At 43.9% G+C, this 21,174-nt stretch overlaps 2 pseudogenes; one reads left to right on the top strand and one right to left on the bottom strand.

Annotated features, from left to right (window-relative positions):
* The window catches only part of LOC100452465 (beta-glucuronidase-like), a 34,633-nt pseudogene that overhangs the window by 11,815 nt on the left and 1,644 nt on the right, over positions 1-21,174 (top strand).
* Positions 15,413-16,093, bottom strand: LOC129060629 (ATP synthase subunit a-like; annotated as a pseudogene).

Raw genomic sequence — 21,174 nt, 5'->3', positions numbered from 1 at the left:
AGGAAACAGCCAGGCGAGGTGGCTGATGCCTATGAAAGAGGAGGAGGAAACAGCCAGGCATGGTGGTTCATGCCTATAAAAGAGGAGGAGGAGGAAACCGCCAGGCGAGGTGGCTGATGCCTATGAAGGAGGAGGAGGAAACAGCCAGGCATGGTGGTTCATGCCTATAAAAGAGGAGGAGGAGGAAATAGCCAGGCATGGTGACTCACGCCTGTGAAAGAGGAGGAGGAGGAAACAGCCAGGCATGGTGACTCACGCCTCTACAGGAGGAGGAGGTGGAGGAGGAGCAGGAAGAGTAAATGGCCAGGCGAGGTGGCTCATGCTTATGGAGGAGGAGGAAACAGCCAGGTGTGGTGGCTCACGCCTGTAGAGGAAGAGGAGGAGGAAACTGCCAGGTGCCATGGCTCATGCCTGTTAAAGGAGGAGGAGGAGGAGGAAGAAACAGCGATGTGTTGTGGCTCACACCTGTAAGAGGAGGAGGAGGAGGAAACAGCCAGGCGTGGTGGCTCACGCCTGTAAAGGAGGAGGAGGAAAGAGCCACGCGTGGTGTCTCAGACTCCTAAAAGAGGAGGAGGAAATAGCCATGCATGGTGGCTCAGGCCTATGAAGGAGGAGGAAGAGTTGGAGGAAACAGCCAGGCGTGGTGTCTCACTCCCCTAAAAGAGGAAGAGGAGGAGGAGGAAACAGCCAGGTGTGTTGTCTCACGCCCCTAAAAGAGGAGAGGAGGAGGAGGAAACAGCCAGGTGTGGTGTCTCATGCCTGTGGAGGAGGAGGAGGAGGAAACATGGTGGCTGATGCCTGTAAAAGAGAAGGAGGAGGAGGAAACAGCCAGGGGTGGTGGCTCACGCCTCTAAAAGAGGAGGAGGACAGCCAGGCACAGAGGCTCACGCCTGTAGAGGAGGAGGTGGAGGAGGAGGAAACAGGCACGGTGGCTCACGCCTGTAAAAGAGGAGGAAGAGGAAACAGCCAAGTGTGGTGGCTCACGCCTGTAAAAGAGGAGGAGGAGGAGGAAACAGCCAGGCGAGATGGTTCACGCCTATGAAAGAGAAGGAGGAGGAGGGAGGAGGAGGAGGAAACAGCCAGGCGTGGTGGCTCATGCCTGTCAAAGAGGAGGAGGAGGAGGAGGAGGTGGAGGAAATAGCCAGACTTGGTGGCTCAGGCCTGTAAAGGAGGAGGAGGAGGAAACAGCCAGGTGAAGTGGCTCATGCCAGAAGACGGAGGAGGGGGAGGAGGAGGAGACAGGCACGGTGGCTCACGCCTGTATAAGAGGAGGAGGAGGAGGTGGAGGAGGAGCAGGAGGAGGAAACAGCCAGGCGAGGTGGCTCATACTTATGGAGGAGGAGGAAACAGCCAGGTGTGGTGGCTCACGCCTGTAAAGGAAGAGGAGGAGGAAACTGCCAGGTGCCGTGGCTCATGCCTGTTAAAGGAGAAGGAGGAGGAAACAGCCAGGCTTGGTGGCTCACACCTGCAAAGGAGGAGGAAAAAACAGTCGTGGTGCCTCACATCTGTAAAGGAGGAAGAGAGGAAGGAAAAGGAAACAGCCAGGTGGGATGGCTCACACCTGTAAAGGAGGAGAAGGAGGAGGAGGAAACAGCGGCCCACATGTGTAAGAGGAGGAGGAGAAAACAGGCGTGGTGGCTCACACCTGTAAAAGTGGAGGAGGAGGAGGAGGAAAAAACAGCCAGTTGTGGCTGATGACTAAAGGAGAGGAAGGAGGAGGAAACATCCCGGCAAGGTGGCTCAGGTCTGTAGAGGAGGAGGAGGAAGAAACAGTCAGGCGTGGTGGCTCACATCTGTAAAGGAGAATGAGGAGGAGAAAGTAATAGCCAGGCAGTGGCTCCCGCCTTTAAATGAGGAGGACAACAAAGAACCAGAGGAGGTGGCTCACACCTGTGAAGGAGGAGGAGGAGGAAGCCAGGCTTGATGGCTCACGCCTGTAAAGTAGGAGAGGGAAGAGGAATAAACAGCCAGGCATGCTGGCTCCTGCCTTTAAATGAGGGGGAGGAGGAAGAGGGAAAAGAAAGCTGTCAGCGTGTACCACATCTTGGAAGGCAGCATCCCAGATCTGCGGAGTGTTAGCTTCAGGCTGGTACATTCACTGAGCCTTTCAGGGCTGCCCCATCTTCCTACCAGGCTGCTCATTTCTTCTTTTTTCTTTTCTTTTCTTTCTTTTCTTTTTTTTTTTTTTTTTTTTTTTTTTTTTTGGAAGCAGTGTCCCTCTGTGGCCCAGGCTGGAGTACAGTGGCGTGATCTTGGCTCACTGCAGCCTCTTCTTCCCGGGTTCAAGTGGTTCTCCTCTCTCAGCCTCCCGAGCAGCTGGGATTACAGGCGCATGCCACCACACCCAGCTGATTTTTTTGTATTTTTAGTAGAGACGGGGTTTAACCATATTGACCAGGCTGGTCTCGAACTCCTGACCTTGTGATCTGCCTGCCTCAGCCTCCCAAAGTACTAGGATTACAGGCATGACCCACCACTCCCGGCCTTAATTTTATTTTTTGTAGAGATTGGGATCTCACTACGTTTCCTAGGTTGGTCTCAAATTCCTTTCCTCAAGAGATCCTCCCACGTTGGCCCCCAAAGTGCTGAGATTACAGGTGTGAGCCACTATGCCTAGCCTTAGTTTTTGTATTTTGGTATTTAGTATTTTTGTATATTTAGTAGAGACAGGGTTTTGCCATGGTCTCAAACTCCTGGACTCAAGCAGTCTGCCCACCTTGGCCTCCCAAGGTGGAATCTCACTCTATTGCATCCAACAGGCATGGAAGAGGCTCCGCTGTGGCCTGCTCAAATTCCTGCTATGGAAAGCAAGAGAAGGTGCTCCTTGAAGAAACGGGGATCCCACCAATCTCAGGGGTTCTGTCCTGGTCTGCGGCCCTGGATCGTCCAGACTGTGCTGGGGTGGGGAACCGACCTTGCCCTTCTTGGCTGGGCCGGAGAGTGAGGGTCCCGCTTCCCCAAAGGCCTAGCCCGGGGTTCCAGCTGCAGGCCCCACTGGGCAGCACCAGGCCCATCCCGCTCCTCTAGGCCTGGCGCTCGCCCTCAGCAAAGATGGCGCGGATCGTCTCAGGTACCTGATGCGACCTGTCCGCGGCCTCCTCCTGCTCTGCTCTTAGCCCTGCAGATGGTGGCCAAGCAGTGGAGCGGAAAGTGTGACCTAGTGGACAGGTGTGGCCTGCACGGCATTTGGGCCGCTGTTGCTGTGCACTGGCACTGCAAGGGAGGATGCTGTACCCCCAGGAGAGCCTGTCGCGGGAGCCCAAGGAGCTGGGTGGCCTCTGGAGCTTCCCCGCCGATTTGGACAACCGACGCCAGGGCTTTAAGGAGCAGTGGTACCTGCGGCTGCTGCAGGAGGTGAGGACTCGGGGCAGGGCCAGGAGGCGCCCAGAAGCCCAGCAGTGGGATAGAGGAGCCCCAGCCCCCTGCAGGCTCCTTCCCCTGGGCATCCCGGAGCTGGGGGCCCAAAGGAGGTTAAAGGTCAACGGGCTTGGAGCGGGACTGGGGGACGCGGACCCGGAGAAACTGGGAAGACCGAGGCAGAGGAGGTGGGAAGAGGAGGAAGCGCTCCTGCCGAGCCCCCTCCTGAGGTGAAGGGTGAGCCCGGGCAGTTTCCTTTTTGATGTTTATTTTTAATTTTTAAATTTTTTGGAGACTGGGTTTGGCCCTGTCACCCAGGCTGGAGCTGAGTGGTGCAATCCATTGAGCTCAAGTGATTCTCCTGCCCCAGCCTTGCAAGTTAGCTGGGGTGACCACGCCTGGCTAATTAGAAAAAAAACTTGGACAGGCTAGGTGGCTCACTCCTGTAATCCCAGCACTTTGGGAGGCACAGGCGGGCGAATCACCTGAGGCCGGGAGTTCGAGACCAGCCTGGCCAACATGGTGAAACACTGCCTCTACTAAAATATAAAAATTAGCCAGGTGTGGTTGGTTCATTCCTGTAATCCCAGCTACTTGGGAGGCTGAGGCAGGAGAATCGCTTGAACCCGGGAGGCGGAGGTTGCAACGAGCCGAGATAACGCCACTGCACTCCAGCCTGGGTGACAGAGTGAGACTCCATTTCAAAAAAAAAAAAAACAAAAAGCTTTTTTTTTTTTAAGATACAGGGTCTCACTATGTTGCCCAGGCTGGTCTCAAATTCCTGGCCTCAAGCCATCCTCCCACATTGACCTCCCAAAGCGCTGATTACAGGCATGAGCCACCCAGACACTCATCTAGCCAGAGCGGCATGTACTGCACAGAGCCGGGCCTGGGGATTGGGAAGAGGGGACAGTTTAGACGTTCTGAGGTCAGCTCTGCTGAGGCAGGAAGGTCCCTTGGTTTTCAAGGTTCAGATAGAGGACAGGACATGACATCAGGCCAAGGACGCCACCTCTGTTCCCCTTCTGACTTGGATGTGGTCAGTAGAGAAATGGGACCAGGTGAGGTCTGGGCTGCGTTTGCCTATTCTACATTCTCTTTTTCTGACTTTGCGACATTCAGTACAGGAGGAAGAGGAGAGGGCTGTGTGCTAGCGTGCGCCCCACTCACAGTGTCCTAAGCAAAGCTCCCCCATCCCCCCAACCAGCCTTCCTCCCTGTGACAGGCAGTAGGTCATCTGTCTCAGGAGATATTGGGCCCCATCCACTCCCGAGGAGGAACTCCTGGCCCCACTGGCCCAGGTGCACAAACCGCCCTGGCAGTTGACTTGTTGCAGCAAGTTATCTGTACGTTCCGCCAAGGGTTCCTGCTATATGTCAGGACTTGCGCTAGGCCTGGGTGGCACAGCTGTGCAGCACACTGACCCCAGATCTTTTTGGGGACCTAGGAACTGAGCCTGGCCCCTCTCTCCGCAGTCGGGCCCCACCCTGGACGTGCTGGTTCCCTCCAGCTTCAACGACATTGGCCAGGACTGGCGCCTGCGGCATTTTGTTAGCTATGTGTTGTACGAATGGGAGGTGACCCTGCCGGAGCAATGGACCCAGGACCTGCGCACAAGAGTGGTGCTGAGGATTGGCAGTGCCCACTCCTATGACATCGTGGTCAGTGCAGCCAGGAGCAGGCAGGGTGGGTGGGTGAGAATGGCCGCCGACCAGCATGGGACCCCTAGCAACCACCCACAGCCTGTCTTCTGGGGTGGGATGGTGGGGGTGCCTGCTCTGCCCTGCCCTGGGGGCTATGTCCTGTGTAGGGGGATAGGTGGCCTGATCTACCCCATCGGGGTGCCATTCTTCCCATCTGCCTGGCAGGCCCCTGAGCCCCATGCTGCAGGTTATGTGAGGGAGTGCCCGATAGCAGGGCCTCTCATGCCCTGACCTGCCACCCCTTACCCATATCTCCTGTGTCTGCAGTGGGTGAATGGTGTCAACACGCTAGAGCATGAGGGGCTGACATCAGCAGCATGGTCCAGGTGGGGCCCCTGCCCTCCTGCCTCCACATCACTAATCACCATCAATAATATGCTCAACCCCAAGGGGGAGGGGACCTTGCCACCAGGGACCATCTGCTACATGACCGACACCTCCAAGTGGGTACCATCCTGTCTCCACCGCACGCACCCACCTTCCCATCCCACCCTGTGGTCTTCCTGCTAGGGACAGGGTGGTCTTCGCAGAGTGGAGGCCCTGGATCTGGGGAGGCTGGGGAGGCCTGTGAGCTGAAGTCAGAGGACCCAGGGCAAGGGCCCAGTGAACCACAGTCCTCCCACCCTGGGTATCCCAAGGGTTGCTTTGTCCAGAACACAGACTGACATCTTCAAGTACGCGGGACTGCAGCGGTCTGTGCTTCTGTACACGACACCCACCACCTACATCGACGACATCACTGTCACCACCGGCGTGGAGCAGGACAGTGGTGAGGGCTTCTGGTAGGATCTTCCCTCCGCGGGACCCAGAGTGGCTCTATTTGTTCCCTGTTTGGAAGGCTCTCCCAGGAAAAAGGTGCTCCCAGCATCTCTAAACCCTTACAGGTTCCCATCCACCTACAAAGCTAAAATCCAGCCTGTCTGAGCGGACACAGGCTCCTGAAATCACCCATGTGGTTGACCTTGCTTGGAGAAGAGGAGTTTGGCCTAACGTCACACAGCTCAGGGTGGCTGTCCTGTCCCTTCCCCATGGTGCTGGTCTCACTCCAGCTCCCCTTGCTACACATCGTGCTCAAGGAACAGGCAGCTTCGGGGGAACAGGCACAGTGGCTTATGCCTGTCCTCTCAGCTCTTTGCAAGGAGGCCCTGGTAGAAGGATCACTTGAGGCTAGGAGTTCAAGACCAGCCTGGGCAACATAGCGAGACCATCACCACAAAAAAATTAAAAAATTAGTCAGGCATGGTGATGTGTGCCGGTAGTCCCAGCTGCTGAGGCAGGAGAATCACTTGAGCCTGGGAGGTCAAGGGTGCAATGAGCTATGACTATGCCACTGCACTCCGGCCTGGGCAACAGAGGGAGACCCTGTGTGTTTTTTTTTTTTTTTTTTGAGATGTAGTCTTACTCTGTTGACCAGGCTGGAGTGCAGTGGTACAATCTCGGCTCACTGCAACCTCCGCCTACTGGCTTCAAAGGATTCTCCTGCGCCAGCCTCCTGAGTAGCTGGGATTACAGGCACCTGCCACCATGCCCAGTTAATTTTTGTATTTTTTTTAGTGGAGACGGTTTCACCGTGTTAGCCTGGCTGGACTTGAACTCCTGACCTGAGATGATGCACACACCTCAGCATCCCAGAGTGTAAGGATTTTTAAAGTTTTTTTTCTTTTTTTAAATATATCTTTTTCTTTTTCTGAGATGAGGCCTTGCACTGTTGCCCATGCTGGAGTACAGTGGCGAGATTATTGACAGCTGTTTTGGGGCTGCAGTTCTGAGTTTAAAAGGGTTTAGGCTGGGTGCGGTGGTTAATGTCTGTCTTGGGAGGCCAAGGTGGACAAATCGCTTAAGCTCAAAAGTTCGAGACCCTCCTGGGCAACATAGTGAGACCCTGTCTCAAATAAATAAATAAATAAGAATTTAAACAAGAATCACACAGCAAAGGCGATGCAGCATAGAGCAATTTATTGCAAAGAAAAAAATATTTTGGAAGTTAAGTGCAGAATAGCCCGGACACAGTGGCTCATCCCTCTAATCTCAGCACTTTTGGAGGCCGAGACAGGTGGATCACTTGAACTTAGGAGTTCAAATCAGCCTGGCCAACATTAGCTTGGTGTGGTGGCGTGTGCCTGTAATACCAGCTACTCGGGTGGTTGAGATGGGAGAGTTGCTTGAACTTGTGAGGTGGAGGTTGCAGTGAGCTGAGATTGCAACACAGCACTCCAGCCTGGGTGACAGAGCGAGACCCCTTCTCAAAAAAATTAGTGAAGTGCAAAATACACAGTTCACCCTGAGAGAGAGAATTCAGGGCAGGCTGCTCATAGCAATGAGACAGCGCTGATTATTACTGGGGAAACTCCTTTTCTGGGAGTCTTCCATGGTGAATTCCTAAGGAGCTGGGTAGAGGTGTAAGCACGTTTTGGGCTGTCCTTTGGTTGCATATGCACAGTAGCTGTACATGCTTGTTCACATGTCACATGTCTCAGCGCTGTGATTGGCATGTCTCAAGGACGTGTTCGCTTCCTTGACTACCTACCCTGCCTTAAGATGTATCTTACTGCAGCCCCGAACTCCTGGCTCAAGCAATCCTCCCATTTCAGCCTTCCAAGTAGCTGGGGCTGCTGGGGCTACAGGCACACACCACCACACTAGGCTAATTTTTTGTATTTTTAGGGAAGAAGTGGTTTCCCTATGTTAACCAGGCTAGTCTTGAACTCCTGGGCTCAAGCGATCCTTCCACCTCAGCTTCCCCAAATGTTGGGGTTACAGGTGTGACCACTCTGCCTGGTCAAAAAAATCTTTTTTTAAATTGAAAAAAAGCACCAGACACGGTGGCTTATGCCTGTAATTCCAGCCCTTTGGGAGGCCGAGTCGAGTGGATCACATGAGGAGTAGGTGCAATTTCTACAATTTTTGGTTTGGTGGAAGTCAAATCCAAGTATGACTACAGCTGATGGCAAGGGGACCAGGCCTTTTGCGATGGTGAGTGATAGCATCCCCAAAAGTTAAAAATACCAAATGCGTGACAGTGCTCCCGTGTCTGGTTAATATGGTGATAGTCACTAGTCCATCGAGATGTCTTATTTAAGGGGAACGTATAGGCAGTCTTAGTTTTATGACCCTGAGCTAAGAACCAGATGCCAGGTATAGTTTCAGTATAGTCACCCCCAAGTATTACGGGCCCGGAGCGAGGAGGGTAACATGTCCAAGTGGGATGATGATTTCTCGGAGGTTGGTAGACTAAAAGACCAAAATTTTGTAGGAGATAACCATGTTGGGAGGGTGGTTTTGACTGAAATGTGCTATGTCTAATGAACCAATGAATGTACTATGTAATATTAAGAATTTTGAGTACTAGGTGATATCCATATGGAACTAGTTCTCTAAGTGTAGTATTATATACGATAGTTAAGAAATTGCTAATAATTGCTTATATGCTTGTGGAGCAAGCCTGTAATGTCATACAATCTGTGAATGTACTGTGTACAATCAAGCATTGATAGTACTATATATTATTCATGGGGACTAGCAGTAATGCACGAAGTACATAAAAGTATTAATGTATTAGTGCTGATGGTCAGTACTTACATAGTAGTTAAAATGCGTGCCAAAAAGAATACAGAATAGTTTAATTAGAATCTCAGCTTTGGGTGTTGATGATGAAGTGGGAATGCTTTTTCTCTGAGTTGCCCTAGGGAAAGGACTCTCCATTTCTGCTTTACAAGACTGGCATATTGGATTATACTACAAGGGCAGTTTCATTTAAGTAGTTTATTCTTGATTAGGGCAGTGAGTGGTAAGAGAACAAGAATAATAGAGAAATACATCATAGATGCTATCTGTCCGATGGTAATAAAAGGATGTTCAACTGGCTGTCCTCTGATTCATGTGAGTGTGAATACGTCGGTGACTAAGATTCAGAACAGATATTGACTTAATGGGCAGAATATTATGCTTTGTTGTTTGGATTTGTGGAGTGCAGGTATAACTGCTAGAATGAGAATGGATAATAGAAGGGCCAGTACACCTCCTGGTTTATTGGGGATGGATCATAAGATTGTATATACAAATAAAAAGTATCACTGTGGTTTTATGTGGGGCAGGGTATTTGGGGGTTGACTAAGTTGTAATTATCTGGGTCGCTCAGGAGGTCAGGCAGAAACAGTACTAGAATTATTAAAATGAGCAGAAAAATTAAACCTAGAATATGTTTGGTTGTGTAGTAAGGGTGGAAGGTGATTTTGTCAGAATGTGATGAAATTCCTGAAGGGTTATTAGGCCCTGTTTTGTGTAGGAATAAAAGGTGGAGAATTGTCAGGGCTATTATGGTGAAAGGTAAAATGAAGTGGAAGGTGAAGAATCGTGTAAGAGTGGCTTTGTCAACTGGAAATCCACCTCGGATTCATTGAACAAGATCAGTTCCAATGTATGGGATGGCTGATAGTAGGTTTGTGATTACTGTAGCGCCTCAGAATGGTATCTGGCCTCATGGAAGCACATAGCGTATAAATGCTGTTGCTGTGGTTATGAGTAGGAGGATAATGCCAGTGTTTCAGGTTTCTAAATATACGAATGACCCATAATATAAGCCTCGGCTGACGTGTAGGAAGAGGCAGATGAAGAATGTTGAAGAGCCATTAGTGTGAAAATAGCGGACTCTTCAGCCATAGTCCACATCTCGGTTAATATGGGCAATAGAAGAGAAAGCAATTGGGGTATCTGGTGTGTAGTGTATGGCCAGAAACAGGTACCAAGAAGTGAGCCGAAGTTTCATCATATAGAGATATTAGATGGTGTGGGGAGATCAATGAATGAGTAATTAATGATTTTTAGTAGTGGGTTTGTTTTACATATAATGGTCATTAGTGTTCTTGAAGTACAATGATGGTTTTTCGTATCATTAGTCATGGCTATAACCCATGTGGGAATAATGACATATGCTTTATTCTTACTAAGTGTTCTTTTGTTATGGGATTTGTAGGGTTTTTTTCTAAACCTTCTCCTATTTATGGGGGTTTAGGGTTAATTCTTAGTGGTGCTGTAGGTTGTGTTATTGTGTTGAATTATGGTGGGGCTTTTATGGGACTAATAGTCTTTTTTGTTTATTTGGGGAGGATGATGGTTGTTTTTGGTTATACTGTGGTGTTGGCAATTGAGGAATACCCTGAGGCATGAGGATCAAGTATTGAGGTTTTAGAAACTTTATTATTGGGGCTACTAATAGAGTTGTTGTTACTTTGATGAATAGTGAGTATGATGGAGTGGTCATCATAGTTAATTTTATTAGTGTGGGAAATTGAATAATTTTTGAGGGGGAGGTGCCAGGGTTAATACATTAGGATTCTGTGGGTGCGGGTGCCTTATATAATTATGGGTATTGATTGTTGGTAGTTGCTGGTTGAACATTGTTATTATTTATGTTGCAGTTGAATTACTCTGGGTAACAGATTAGATAATTAAGAGTAAAGTTAAAAAGGATGGAATAACAAAAGAAAAAATAAAATTTACTGAGGCCTTTTTGAGTAGTTATGGTAATGGAGGCTGTGAGTTGGGTCTGTGAAATTGTCTTTGGTATGGACTTTTCTAGTCAAATTAGGTCTAGCAGAAGTGATGCCAGTTTTGGCTTGTAGATAGGTTTGAGTGAGGGGTTGTACAGTGAATTGTGATTGAGTAGAATCCTAATATATTGGAGAAGTTGAATGTTTGTAATGGATATGTTATCTTAAGATTATTAGTTATAAAACTAACTTCCGTTGCCAGTAAGAGTCCTTGGATGGTTATACCTTGGGCTGTGAGTTTTAGGTGAGGTGATATTGTTGTTTGGGGGGATGAAGTAGGGATAATGCTATTGGTGAAAAGAAACCCAGCGAAGATACTGCCGAATATAAGGCATTTAATTGGGTTTATTAGGGAAGAGTTATTTTTGTCAATGCTGATTAGGGTTGGGAAGTGGGATTGTCCTATTAGAGCAAAGAAAATAATTTGGATATTATAGACACTTGCTAGGGAAGTGGCAATAAGAGTAGTAGAGAGGGCTCAGGCGTTGGTATAGGAATGTGTTTGTGGTTTTGATAATGAGATCTTTAGAGTAAAAGCCTGTGAGGAAAGGCATAGCCGTAAGTGGTAGGCTGCCAATAATAAGAGAGGAGGAAGTAAGGGGTAAAGTCTTAAACAGTCCTCCTATTTTTCGGATATCTTGTTCATCGTTGAGGTTATGGATGACGGATCCTGAACATATAAATAATATAGCTTTAAAAAAGGTGTGGGTGCAGATGTGTAGGAATGCTAGGTGTGATTGATTCATGGCAATTGTGACTATTACAAGGCCTAGTTGACTTGAGGTGGAGAATGCTACGATTTTGTTGATCACATTTTGTGTTAGAGCACAAATTGCTGTAAATAAGGTGGTAGTATCCCCTAAACACATTGTAAGAGTTTGGATTAACATATTATTTTCTATTAAGGGGTGGAAGTGGATAAGCAGGAAAATTCCTGCTACAACTATAGTACTAGAGTGGAATAGGGCTGAGACTGGGGTTGGACCTTCCATGGCGGAAGGAAGTCAGGGGTGGAGGCCAAATTGAGCTGACTTTCCTGCTGCTGCTAAGAGAAGGCCAATTAATGGAAGAAGATCAGGGGTAGGATTTAGGATAAATGCTCGCTGAGGTTCTTATGTATTGTAAGATGAGAGGAATCATTCTACAGCTAAAATGAAGCCAATATCACCAATGCGGTTATACAGAATCGCTTGGAGGGCTGCTGCATTAGCATCTGCTCGGCCGTGTCATCAGCCAGTTAGTAAAACAGACATAATTCCTACGCCTTCTCATCCAATAAAAAGTTGAAAAAGGTTGTTGGCGGTAACTAGAATTAATATTGTGGTGAGAAAAATAAGTAAATGAAAAATTGATTGTTAGGATCTGATTTTATGTATCGAGAATTCTATAACAGATCAGGTGACAAATAGTGCTACTGGGATAAATTTTATGGAGAAGTAGTCTAGTTTGAAGCTTAGTGAGAGTTTAAGGGTTTGGATTGTTATTCAGTGTCAGTTTGAGATGATAGCTTCTTGGTCTATATCCACAAACATTGTGGGAATGAGGCTAATGGTGAAGGTGCATGCGATAGATATTTTTACGTAATATGGATACGAGTTCTTGTGAGGGTTGCTTAAGGTGGTAGTAATTGATAAGGTTAAGGAGATTATATTGTAGTAATGGAAAAATACGTGATTATTACTTTTATTTGGGGTTGCACCAGTATTTTTGGTTCCTAAGACCAATGGATAGCTCTTATCCTCTGAAACTTGAGAAAGCCATGTTGTTAGGCACACGGGAATGAGTTATCAGTTCTTGCATACTTTCTCAGTAAATAAAAAGTTGCAGACTTGTATTATTAGACCCACAATCTAATGCTTTGATTAAACTATATTTACAGGGTATAAAACCTATAGTAATCTTAGGGTTTAGGGATAATAGGAGAATAGGTGCAAGGTGTGTGTGTATTAGTATATTTTCTTGTGTAGAGAAAGATTTAATGCTATTAATGTAATATGTAAGTGTTCCTTGTTGTATTGTGATAAGTATGTATAGGGAATAAAGGGCTGTGATTAATTTTAAGTCCTATAAGCATAATGGTGATGTTTGATCAGGAGAATGAAGCCACCATTACAAAGAGTTCTCCCATTAGATTAATGGTGGGGGGTAAGGCAAGGTTAGTAAGATTTGCTGTAAGTCATCAAAAGGCTATTAGTGGGAGTAGTGTTTGAAGCCCTCTAGAGGGTAATATGATTTGGCTATGGATTTGCTCATAGTTTGAATGTGCTAGGCAGAGTAGTAAGGATGAAGGAAGTCCATGGGCAATTATGAGGGTAATTGCACCGGTAAAGCTTCAGGGGGTTTGAATGAGGATAGACATAATAACAAGTGCTATATGGCTTACGGAAGAATATGCAATAAGTGATTTTAGATCAGTTTGTTGTAGACAAATAGAGCTTATCATAACTATCCCTCATAAGGATAACATGAGGAAGGGGTAGGCTGTATATTCTGTCAGGATGCTGAGGATAAGGGTAAGCCATATTATGCCATAGCTGCCTGGTTTTAGGAGAACTGCTGTAGGTACTATTGAGCCAGCAATAGGGGCTTCTACGTGGGCTTTAGGAAGTCATAGGTGAAGTTCATATAGGGGTATTTTTACTATAAAACCCATAACACATAGTAATCATATAAGGTTATTTGATCAGGAAATTAGTAGTTCTTGGGTGTTAAATATTATTATCATGTTCAGCGAACCTAAGGTATTTTGAGGATAAATAAGTATAATAAGTAGGGGGAAGAGATCCCACTAGTGTATAAAATAAGAAATATGAGCTTCCATTGAGGTGTTCTGGTTGGTTACCCCAGGGGGTGATAATAATTAAGGTAGGGATGAGTGTAGCTTCAAAGGGAATATAAAATGTAATAAGTTCTGTGGCTGTGAATGCCATAACTAAAGAAAATTGTAGGGTAATCAATATGGAAATATAAAGCTTTTTCCATGGGGGTGACTCATTGTACAGGTAGTACTGGCTTGCTATAATTATAAGAGGTAGTAGTCAGGCTGTTAAGATTAGGAGAGGTGATGTCAGTGGATCAGAAGAGAAACTTAATGAAAAGTTGAATAGATTGTCATTGAATTGATTAAAAAATAATAGGGCAATGAAGCTAATGATTAGGCTGTGAATAGTCATATTGATTTAGATTATTGAGTTTTTAGAGAATCATGTTATTGGTAGCAGTATAATTGTTGGAATAATAATTTTTAGCATCGAAGTAAATTTAGGTTGTATACATAGTCTAGGCCATAGGTGTTGGAGATTGAAACTGGTGAGGCAAGGCCCACTGCGGCTTCGCAGGCAGCAAATACTAGGAGGATAATGGGTATTATGAATGCCAGGGTGAAATATATATTTAAAGGTATAAGGGTATTTATGATGAATAATGATAATATTCCTTCTAGGCATAGTAGGGATGCTATCAGGTGGGATCGATAGATTAATATCCCCAGAAGTGATATGGTATATGCTAATATGATATTGATATAAATAGAGGGCATTTGGTAAATATGTTGTATCATAATTTAATGAGTCGAAATCATTTATTTTGGCTTAAATGATCTACCAATTCAGTTCAATCTAATCCTTTTTGAGTTCATTCATAAGTTAACCCTAGGACTGAAATGATAACTAGCATAAGGGCTGTGCTGTTTTTTAGTGTCAGATTGCTTGTTTGAAGGGCTTATGGCAAGGGTAGTAAGTAGTAGGGCGATTTCTGAGTTAAATAGGGGGAATGTGATGGCTACTAGAAAAAATTTTATGGAGAAGGGAATGCGGGCGGAGGATAACAGGTCAAATCCGCATTCATAGGGGCTGGATTTTTTTATATAAATATTAAGTTGTGGGAGCCAAAATATAACTATTAGTGATAGGCCTAATAGGGTGTTGATTACGAAGGCTAGTATTAGGTTAATTACTCATTTTTGGATGTTGTCTAAACTAAACAATTGGAAGTCAGTGGTACTGTTTATACTGAAAGAGTAAGATCCTCATCAGTAAATAGAAATATACAAGAATAGTCATACTACATTCTACAAAGTGTCAATATCAGGTGGCGTTTTCAAAGGCAAAGTGATGGCTAGATGTAAAGTGATATTTTAATTGGCAGGGGAGACATATAGTGAGGAATGTTGATCCAATAATGACATGAAGTCCTTAAAAACCTGTAGCTATAAAGAATGTTGAGCCATAAATTCCATCGGAAATAGCAAAGGGAGCCTCAGAGTATTCTGAGACTTGTAGGAGGGTGAAGTAAATACCTAAGGTAGTTGTGATAAGTAGTGCTTGAATTATTTGTTTTCGATTATCTTCTCTTAGGCTGTGATGGGCTCAAGTAATTGAAACCCCTGATGCAAGTAATACAGATGTGTTCAGGAGGGGTACTTCCAGAGGGTCGAGGGAGAAATGCCTGTTAGGGGTCAGTGTCCTCCTAGGTCTGGAGTTGGGACTAGACTAGAATGGTAGAATGCCCAGAAGAATCCAGCAAAGAAAAATACTTCTGAGATAATAAATAGGACTATTCCATATCAGAGTCCTTTTTGGACAATTGTTGTATGGTGGCCTTGAAATGTACTTTCTCGGATAATATCATGCCACCATTGATATATAGTCAGTGTATTGGTTAGTAGGCCTAAGGTTAAAAGAGTAACAGAGTTAAAGTGAAATCATATAGCTAAGCTGGATGTTACTAGGAGAGCTGAGAGAGCCCCTGTTAACGGCCAAGAGCTGGGTTTGATGAAATGATAAGTGTGTGTTTGGTGGGTCATTATGTGTTGTCATATAAATAAAGGCTTACTAATAGTGTAAAGGCATAAGCTTGGATAAGGGCCACAGTGAATTCGAGAGTGGTCAATAGAATTAGAATAATAAGGGTGATTAAAGCTGTGGGGAGGTTAATAGTTGGTAATACTAGTGTGGCTCCTCCAATTAAGTGTATGAGTAAGTGACCAGCTGTAATGTTGGCTGTTAAACGTACAGCTAGTGCCATTGGTTGAATAAGTAGACTAGCAGTTTGGATGATTACTAGTATAGGGGTAAGTGGTATGGGTGTGCCTTGTGGTAGGAAGTGAGCTAAGGAGTTTGTGGTTTTAAAGTGGAAACCTGTGATTACTGTGCCTGCTCATAAGGTGATTGCTATACTGAGATTTATTGATAGTTGGGTAGTTGGTGTAAATTAGTGGGGTAGAAGCCCAAGGAGATTGGTTAAGGCAATAAAGAGAATTAGGGATATTAGTATAAGGGATCAGGTTGATCCTTTAATAGTATGTGTGATTATTATTTGTTTTAGAACAAGTTGAACTAGTCATTGTTGAATAGAAATCAATCGGTTATTGATTAGATAGTTGGAGGTTGGAAGCAGTTTGGTGGGAAAGATGATGATGAGTGCTGCTGCAGGTAAACCGAGGATTGTCGGGGCAGTAAATGAGGTGAACTGATTTTCGTTCATTTTAGTTCTCAAGGGTTGTTAACGTTTTTGTGTTTTAATTATTTTTGGTGTAGGGGGTGTGTGGTAAATGAACTTTGATAGTTTTAGTTGAATAATGGAGAATAAAGTTATGATTGTTGATATAATAGTAATTGGTCATGTGGAAGTATCTAGTTGAGGCATTCACTGTAGAGAGGTGTGATTTCTCTCAGCCTTTAACTGAAAAGGTTAACACTGGGGTAGCTTTTTTTTTTTTTTTGAGACGGAGTCTCGCTCTGTCGCCCAGGCTGGATGGAGTACAGAGGCGCAATCTCGGCTCACTGCAAGCTCCGCCTCACAGGTTCACGCCATACTCCTGCTTCAGCCTCCCGAGTAGCTGGGACTACAGGTGCCCGTCACCACGCCCGGCTAATTTTTTTTTTTGTATTTTTATTAGAGACGGGGTTTCACTGTGTTATCCAGGATGGTCTCGATCTCTTGACCTCGTGATCTGCCAGCCTCGGCCTCCCAAAGTGAGCCAGGCTAGATATTGAGAATTTCTCAAACCCGTTCTTAAGATGTCTCTTCCCTAGATTTGTGTTCCCTTTATTGAGTTATGTGGATTTGCCCATGTTTCTGCTGAAGAGCCTGTAATTAGTTGGTACACCTGCTGTTTCTCTGTGGTCCTGCAGTCTCTCTGCCGCTGTAACAATCATTTACCTTTTGTCTCATAGACACTAACCTGTCATTCAAAGCATAGCACCATTTCTTTCAGCATTCTGTGTCACAGTAGACAGAAACCAGTCTTTGGAAAGACCCCTCAAAGCCAGAAGTATGGACACATGTGCCACTATTTTTTTTTCACTTTTGAGAGAAAAGCCAGGAGTTGAGAGTTTACACTTAAAGGCATTATTTTGTTTTGGGTAGGAGGTATGGCTGTGGTGGGTAAATGTAACAAATGTTCTTTTGTCTTCTATGTGGCTTTTGGCATCATTCTCATCTGTGGCATTGCAGTCTTTTAACTTGTTTTTAGAGCTCTTACAAAGGCATTTTGGTCAATATATTTTTGTTAAGTTTACTTGTCTATTAAGGAATTTGGGCTTGTGGTATTATGCCATTTTATTGTGCTTGGTATAATTTTATATTTTGTATTTGTAAAGTATACTCACCTGAGTCTAATAAGTGGTATAATTTATTTTTATTTTTTTTAGCTGTATCCTCTCATTTTACTCCAGACCTTTTGCCTGGGCAGAGCATAAAACATTTATCCCAAAAGTGATAATGAGAAGATATGAAAGCTATGGCATTGAAAATTTAAACTTAAAAGACTAGAAAAGTGTGGGTTAGTGTAAGGGACAGAAAAAAAGTTATAATGGACTTAACCAATGTTAATCTTTCAATGTGATGAATGTGGCAAAGCTTTTAACTGGTGCTCAATCTTTATTCAACATAAGAGAAATAATACAGGAGAGAAACCATACAAATGTGAGGAATGTGGCAAAGCCTTTAACTGGTTCTCAAACTTTATTTGAAATAAGAGAATTCATACTGTAGAGAAACCCTACAAATGTGAAGAATGTGTCAAAGTCTTTAACCAGTGCTCACACCTCATTGGACATAAGAGAATTCATACTGGAGAGCAACCTTACAAATATGAAGAATGTGCCAAAGGCTTCAACCAGGGCTCACATCTCACTGGACGCAAGATAACTCATACTGGAAGGAAACCCTACACATGTGAAGAAAGTGGCAAAACTTTTAACTGGTTCTCATACTTTTCTCAACATAAGAGGATTCGTACTGGAGAGAAACTGTACAACTGTGAAGAATGTGAAAAAGCTTTTATGCATGGCTGAATCCTTACCAAAAATCAGAAAATTCATACTAGAGAGAAATGCTACAAATGTGAAGAATGTGACAGAACCTTTAACCAGAGCTCACATCTTATTGGACACAAGAGAATTCATACTGGAGAGCCACCCTACAAATGTGAAAAATGTGGCAAAGCCTTTAACTGGTTCTCAAACCTTACTAAGTATAAGAGAATTCATACTGGAGAGAAACCCTAGAAATGTAAAGAATGTGGTAAGTCTTTGATCAATGCTCAATCCTTACTGAATATAAGATAATTCATATGATAGAGAACCCCTACCATTGTAAGGCATGTAGCAAAGGTTTTAATTTGTGCTCACTTTTATTGTAAGTAAATTCATTCTGGAGAGAAACCCTATACATGTGAAGATATGGCAAAGTCCAGCCCTCAGGCCTTATAATACATAAAAGTATTTATACTGGAAAAAAATCACTACAGGTGTGGAGAATGTGGCCAGGCGTTTAACCAGTTCTAAACCTTTATTGTACATAAGGGAATTCATATTGGACAAAAATCTTGTAAATGTAAAAAAATGTAACAAAGCCTTTAACCAGCCCTCAAACCTTAATGAACCTAAGAGAATTTATTTTTAAAAACAATTTTTTTTAAAGATGGAATCTCACTTTTTCACCCAGGCGGGAGTGCAGTGGCACTATCTCAGCTCACTGCAACCTCTGCCTTCCCGGTTCAATTGATTCTCCTGCCTCAGTCACCTGAGTAGCTGGGATTACAGTTACATACCACCACACTGGCTGATTTTTGTATTTTTGGTAGAGATGGGGTTTCAACATATTGGACAGGCTGGTTTCGAACTCCTGACCTCAGGTGATCCACCTGCCTCAGCCTCCCAAAGCCTAGGAGAATTTGTATTAGAGAGACCCTGCAAGGGTTAAAAATGTGACAGAACCTTTAAGCACATCTCAGGCCTTACACAACATCCGATCATTCTTTCTAGAGAGAAACCCGACAAAAGCGAAGAATGTGGTAAAGCTTTTAACTAGTCTTGAACCCTTATTATACATAAGAGAATTAATATGAAGTGAAACTCTACAATAAGGAATATGGCAATGTCTTTAAAAAGTCCTTAAACCTGAATAAATGTAAGATAATTGATATTGGAGAGAACCCCAGCAATTGTAGAAAAAACATGTGGCAAAGCCTTTAACTGGTTCTCCATCCTTATTAATTAAACAATTTTATACTGGAGAGAAACTCCACATACATAAAAAATGTGATGGAGCATTTAACCACATGTCAGTCATTTCTAAGAAACAAACCATACTGGTGAGAAACTCTAGAAATGTGTTCAGTGTGGCAAGGCCTTTAAATGGTAGTCACACGTTTATGGTAGGTAAGATAATTTATACTGAAGAAAACTACAACTATGAAGAATGTGACAAAACTTTTAGCAAATTCTCACACCTTGTTGCACCAGAAAGGATTTATGTTAGAGAAAAATTGTACAAATGCAAGAATGTGAAAAGCCATTAATATCCACTCACATCTTAATATCAGAAAGTTCATACTTAATAAAAGCATTAAAGGCCTGGTGTGGTGGCTCACACCTACAATTCCAGCACCTTGGGAGGCTAAGGTGGGTGGATCACAAGGTTATGAGTTCAAGACCAGCCTGGCCAACATGGTGAAACCCCATCTCTACTAAAAGTACAAAAATTAGCTGGGTGTGTTGGTGTGTGCCTGTAGTCCCAGCTACTCGGGAGGCTAAGGCAGGAGAATTGCTTGAATCTGGGAGGCAGAGGTTGCCGTGAGCTGAGATCAAGCCACTACACCCGCAGCCTGGGTAACAGGAAGACTCCATCCATTATAAATGTGATTACATTATAAATGTGATTGCTATAAAAAGACCTTTCAGAAAATACAGGTCTTTAAAGTAAAGACTATTTATTCTAAAGACAAACATTACAAACAAAAAGAGGATTGTAGTACCTTTACTTGCATTTCAGATTTTATTGTACACATTTTATATTAAAAGAAAACCCTGAAGCAGATGCTCAAACTTTGTTGAACATCAGAGACTTTATATTGGAAAGTCTAAAAATGTAATGAATGTGAAAAAACATTTGTTCAAAAAACTATGGCTTAGAAAACACTGGTTTATACTAAATATTTTTGCAGATCCAGTAAATGGGGAAAATATATTTAATCAAAAATTAAGTCTGTATAAACATTTGAGGATTCACAGTAGAAAGAATGAAGGCACTGAAACTTCAGACATTACACTAAATCAGTGTTGAGTGTAGAAAAGGTCCAAAGGTAACACTATATACATTTTAAAGTAGATTTTTTTAGAGATTTATAATTACATTCGAGGTATGCTGCTTTTTCTGTGAAAAACATTAGATTTTCTGAAAAGCAAATAATAATGTATCTGAAGTCTCAGATTACTTCATTTTGATTCTTTCTTCCCATCGTGAAAGTATTTGCACAATTGTTGCATCAGAGATATGAGAGAGTTTTTTATTAGGTGTCTATTATTCATGAACTTTTCTATGGAAGAGTAAGGACATTAAGTTGTAAGATGCATAATGAAAATGTAAATGGAGAGGCTCTTTGTTGTTGACTTAACATTGTTTTAGTGATGTATAAGGCAGGTGTTCAGAGTAATATTCTGAATTCTAGTGAGAGTAAAACATTTGAATATTAGTAGTAAATTATTTTATCAATTGTACCTTTATGTAAATAAAATTCAATAAACTTTGAAAAATTTAAAGACTGTGTGAACATAGTTTTTTCATTAAACAAAGTTGTTTTTAATATGTTAAAACTATAGTGCTTTGAATGAAGTGTTAATTTGCCATCTTAAGGTTCTAAGTAAAAGATGGTAACAATATACTATTTGTTAATGTAGGGGAATGACATCTCTAGTAATATCTTTTTTGCCAGTGTTTTTTGTTTGTTTGTTTGTTTTGAGATGGAGTCTTGCTCTGTTGCCCAGGCTGGAGTGCAGTGGTGCGATCTAGACTCACTGCAACCTTCACCTCCTGGGTCCAAGTGTTTCTCCTGCCACAGCCTCCCAAGTAGCTGGACTACAGGCACATTCCACCACGCCTGGCTAATTTTGTATTTGTAGTAGAGACAGGGTTTCATCATGTTGGCCAGGCTGGGCTCCAACTCCTGATCTCAGGTGATTCACCCGCCTCAGCTTCCCACAGTGCTGGGATTACAGGTGTGCGCCACCACGCCTGTCCTGCCAGTGGATTTTAACTGCAAATAAGTTGAAGAATTTTTT

Source organism: Pongo abelii, chromosome 6, assembly GCF_028885655.2.
Source record: "Pongo abelii isolate AG06213 chromosome 6, NHGRI_mPonAbe1-v2.0_pri, whole genome shotgun sequence".
In the NCBI taxonomy this organism is placed as follows: domain Eukaryota; kingdom Metazoa; phylum Chordata; class Mammalia; order Primates; family Hominidae; genus Pongo; species Pongo abelii.
Note: the sequence above shows the minus strand (reverse complement) of the source record. Positions and strands in the feature narration are given on the sequence as shown.